Below are 4769 nucleotides of genomic sequence, written 5' to 3' on the forward strand. Positions count from 1 at the left end.
TGCAAAATTAATACCCAGAAATTGATGGCATTTTTATACACCAATAATGAATTATCGGAAAAAGAAACTTAGAAAACAATTCCATTTAATATTGTAACAAAAAATAGGGTACCTAGGAATAAATTTAACCAAGAAGGTAAAAGACCTGTACTCCAAAAACTATAGGCCCCTGATGAAAGAGATTGAGGAAGATACAAATAAGTGGAAGCACATAACATATTGATGGATTGGAAGAATTAACATGATTAAAATGGCTCTTTTATTCAAAGCAATTTATATTTTCAATGCAATTCCTGTTAAAATACCAATGGCATACTTTATGGAACTAGAACAAATACTCCAAAAATGTAAATGGAACCAAAAAAAGACCCCAAATAGCCTCAGCAATCTTATGAAGGAAGAACAAAGCTGTAGGTATCACAATTCCTGATATCAAACTATAAGGCTACTGTAATAAAAACAGCCTGGTACTGGCACAAGAACAGACATATAGATCAATGGAATAGAACAGAGGCCCAGGGATAAACCCATGATATTGGACAAAGGTGGCAAGAGCATACAATGGAGCAAATACAGTCTCTTCAATAAATGGTGTTTGGAAAACTGGACTGGTACATGCAAAAATCAAAACTAGACCACCAACTTAAACCATACGCAAACTCAAAATGGATAAAACACTTAAATTTAAGTTATAGAACCATAAAAATCCTAGGAGAAAACATAGACAATAAAGTCTCAGATATTCAGCTTAGAAATATCTTTGCCTATATATCTCCTAAAGCACTGGAAACAAAGCAGAAAATAAACAAATGGTACTGCATCAAATTAAAAAGCTTCTGTACAGCTAAAATCCCATCAGCCAGACAAATAGGAAACCCACTGTATCAGAGAACATTTTCACCAATGATACCGCTGACAAGGGTTTAATCTTCAAAATATACAAAGAACTAACACAACTCAATGGCAGGAAGACAAACAACCCAATTAAGAATTATACAAAAACCTGAACAGAAACTTCTCCAAAAAAGCATACAGAACACCCTTAAACATGTTTAAAAATGCTCAACATCTCTAATCATTGGAGAAATGCATATTAAAACCTCAATGAGATATCACTTTATACCTATTGGATTGGCTACCACCAATAAATCAACAACAATGTCTGTCAGGTTGTGGAAAAAAGGGAGCGCTAATGCACTGTTGGCAGGAATGCAGCCTGGTGCAGCCACTATGGAAAACAATATGGAGTTACCCGAAAAACTAAAAATGGAACTCCCTTTTGATCCAGTGATTCCACTTCTAGGAATATACATCAAGGATCCTGAGACACCAATACAAAAATTATATGCACCCCTATGTTTATAGCAGCACTATTTGCAATAACAAAGATCTGGAAACAGATTAAGTGCCCACCTGTAGATGAATGGATAAAAAAAAGTTGTGCTACATTTACACAATTGAATACTATGCAGCAGTAAAAAAGAAGAAACTCTTACACTTTGCAATAGTATGGGTGGACCTGGAGAAAAGTATGCTAAATGAATGAAATCATTCAGTGAAAGACAAATACCACATCATCTCACGTATACATGGAATCTAATGAACACAAAAACTAATGAACAAAATGGTAACAGAAGCTTAAATACATAGAACAGACTGCCAGCTGCCAGAAAGAGTGGGAGCATGGGATGAGAGATGGTAAAGAGATTAACCAAAGAACATTTATGCAAACCCATGGACATAGACAATATGGAGATTGACTTGGGGAAGGGAGAAGATGGGGCTGGGTGTAGGTGGGGTAAGGGAGAAAAATTGGGAGCAACTGTAACAGCACAAGCAATAAAAATAAACTTTAAATGAAGAGCGTACTGGAGTTCGTCACACATAGAAATAGTTTTCAGAGAAAACTGGGTTGAAAAATTAAAAACTATTTCTTACCGTGGGTTGGGGACAGCAAAAAGATTATAGTTTAGAAAAGTATTTTAGGGACTAGTGACTGCCATGATGAAGTAACTATTAAGCTAAAGCAAGGAAAATATAACCAGCAACATTGAAAGAAAAACAAAACTGACTAATCAGAGGGACGGAGGGAGTTGGGGTAATGAGGAAAAGAAAGGGAAGGATCAAGTCAAGGAGCATGTATAAAGGACCCATGGACAAAGCCAAAGTGGGGAAGGATTGAGGGTGAGAGGTGGGGGTGGGTGGGTCAGGGGAAAGTGGTGGCAGGAAAATGTATTTGAAAAATAAAAAAAAAATTTTTTTTAAAGAAAAAGGTTAAAAAGTATTTTAGAGAATCACCTAGGAGTTTGTGATAGCTGAAATAATTGAGCATCCTTCCTTTAAAGGAAAAGCAAGTAAATGATTGTTTAGCTAAATACTTCGATCCACAAGTTGTATTACAATGCGATTTACTAAGAATATTAGGTACAAAGTTGAATCTCTTGTGTCTCATTCTGAAGTCATTAAATGATTTTTAAATTATTCGCTTAAACAACATACCTTAAAAGAACGTCAATATATTTTCAAGACGCTTTAAAAATCAAAATATCATTGAGCTCTGCAGTTCATATCATGATCAAATATAAATATTCCCATCAGCTGTCTCTTATTTTTCATTCCCTTTGCCTGGGGTGTTCTGCTTCCATCTGGTCATATGAACAAGTACTTAGTAAAATTTAGGTATCATCTCTAACATCTCTAGAGAAGGGTTTTCTGAACCACAAGATCTAAAACATATCCCCTCAATATGCCACAATATATTTTTTCTTTTTAGTAACACATATCCACATCTTAAATTATCTCTTTTAATGAAGATATTTGTTACCTTTGTTATTATTCTACACAGCAATTTAAAATCCACCTATCTGTACAGAGTGTAGGTATCACGAGAGCAAGATCTTCGCCTGTCTTGTCCACTGCATACTTTGGGAAAGTGTCTGACACATAAATATTTGTTGAGTTAATGACTGATTGAATTTCAGAAACGATGACAAAATTTTGCCTATTGCTTTATAAACACTTTCTAAAAGAGAAATCAGAATGTGGATGACAACTGCAATACTACATTTTATGAGGTTTTCTTTTTGGCCTGGATTTATCCTGATTTATATTAACTCTGAATAGGTTTGTTCAGATTGCAAACCTTGAATGCTTTAGTAACTAATCACAAAAAAAAACCTTATTACCAATCCTGACCAGATAATGACATTTAAAACTGTAGTTAACAACTATCATGAAGGGAATCTAAGCACTTGGAGTTTGTAACTGAGGTGAATGCTTTAGTCCATCACTATGTGTCCTTTTGCTTTTAGAGTCAATACAAACTCTCAGTGAATTAAAACAGATCATACATCCACTGAGTTATTTTTTTCAGTACACAAATTAAGAGGAGTGGGCAATTACTACTTCTATTATAAGTTGGGAAACTAATATACCTGCCTCAGTGAACTTACTTTAATGGACAGTAGAAACATATAAAGCATGCTGAAAAGACACATGAAAAAACCTTTGGACTAAGAAGTGGACCCTATGACAGGGCTTAAATACTTAACAAGTAATATTATTTGGGGGAAATTTTGCCTCTATGGGTAATTAAATTTAGTCTTTAAAAATCCAGGGAGATATAGTGTTTAGTGTGCTAAATGGGATTTTAGTAAAATAGGAATATTGAGACTACATTGGCTATAGACCTTCCCATGTAAGATATTATTGTATTGTTAAGCTATTTAAAATACTTCAGTTATTTGGCAGAAAGATACTATAATAAATATATTCATTTTAATACCTAAGTACAGTTAATAACTTTCAAGTTGATATTTGGTTTATTTATATACTTCCTCCTCCAGATCCTCATCAAGTGCTACCCTTGTTTATGTTATAACAGATGCATGAAACACCAAAGAGGAAATATGTTAAATCATATGTTTATTATTTGATCCTGAAGATGATCCAGGGAAGCGAATGTTCAATGTTTAAATTCTAAGGCCTAAAATAAATATTTCAGAAAGACTCTCATCTTTTGATTGCTAAAATACACCACAAAATCTCACTTCCTCACTACTTAATGCATATTAAGAAATAAAGAATTTCTTAAAAATAATTGCTTTGTTTGACAAAATAGGCATTTAAAAAAATAGATTGTAGCTCTAGCTGGTGCAGATCAGTGGATTGAATGCCAGACTGCGAACCAAAGTGTTGCCGGTTCAATTCACAGTGTAGGGGCATATGCCTGGATTGCAGGCCAGGTCCTCTGCAAGGGGTGCGCAAAAGGCAGCCATGCTTTGATACTTCTCTCCGTCTCTTTCTCCCTCTCTTCCTCTCTCTAAAAATAAAATAGATTGTGCCTACTTAAGCAACACATATACTAAAAAAGGAAGGATACAGAGAAAATCGGCAAGGCCCCTGCATAAGGATGACATGCAAATTTGTGAAGTGTTCCATATTTTGGATATATACAAAAGTTTTCAAGAGAGTAGATACTAAGGACTCTCATCTCAAGAAAAATATATTTTTGTGTTGATATGAGATGATGGATTTTAACTTGTAAACATTACATGATATATGTAAATCAAATCATGATGCTGTTAGCTTAAATATATACAGAGCTGTATGTCAATTACATTGTAATAAAACTATAAAAATAGATTATATCATAAAAGCATAAAATTGAACAGTAACAATTATAATATTAACAACAAAATAATGCTATTTTATTGAATTAGTGCCAGATTCTGACCCAGGTATTTTCTCAAAAAAATCTGTAGAAAGTC

At 34.0% G+C, this 4769-nt stretch overlaps 1 non-coding gene across 1 annotated transcript; it reads left to right on the forward strand.

Annotated features, from left to right (window-relative positions):
• Positions 1-4339: 4339 nt before the first annotated feature.
• On the forward strand, positions 4340-4446 carry LOC129061089 (U6 spliceosomal RNA). Its single transcript, XR_008528064.1, has one exon. It is a non-coding gene; the product is annotated as a U6 spliceosomal RNA (small nuclear RNA).
• The last annotated feature ends 323 nt before the right edge of the window (positions 4447-4769 follow it).

Source organism: Pteronotus mesoamericanus, unplaced genomic scaffold (assembly GCF_021234165.1).
Source record: "Pteronotus mesoamericanus isolate MK-2021 breed Mesoamerican mustached bat unplaced genomic scaffold, CSHL_Meso_final scaffold_54, whole genome shotgun sequence".
In the NCBI taxonomy this organism is placed as follows: Eukaryota; Metazoa; Chordata; class Mammalia; order Chiroptera; family Mormoopidae; genus Pteronotus; species Pteronotus mesoamericanus.